Below are 378 nucleotides of genomic sequence, written 5' to 3'. Positions count from 1 at the left end.
CTATATATAGATCTATATATCTATATATCTATAATCTATATATAATATCTATATATCTCTATCTATCTATCTATCTATCTATCTATATATTATATATATATATTATATATAATATATATCTTCTCTCTCTCTCTCTCTCTCTCTCTCTCTCGCTCTCTCTCTCTCTCTCTCTCATCTCTATCTCTATCTCTATCTCTATCTCTATCTCTCTCTATCTCTATCTCTATCTCTCTCTCTATCTCTATCTCTATCTCTCTATCTCTATCTCTATCTCTATCTCTCTATCTCTATCTCTATCTCTATCTCTATCTCTATCTCTATCTCTATCTCTATCTCTATCTCTATCTCTATCTCTATCTCTATCTCTATCTCTATCTC

The sequence above is a fragment of the Pollicipes pollicipes genome, unplaced genomic scaffold (genome assembly GCF_011947565.3).
Source record: "Pollicipes pollicipes isolate AB1234 unplaced genomic scaffold, Ppol_2.1 Scaffold_7261;HRSCAF=8764_pilon_pilon_pilon, whole genome shotgun sequence".
In the NCBI taxonomy this organism is placed as follows: Eukaryota; Metazoa; Arthropoda; class Thecostraca; order Pollicipedomorpha; family Pollicipedidae; genus Pollicipes; species Pollicipes pollicipes.
Note: the sequence above shows the minus strand (reverse complement) of the source record.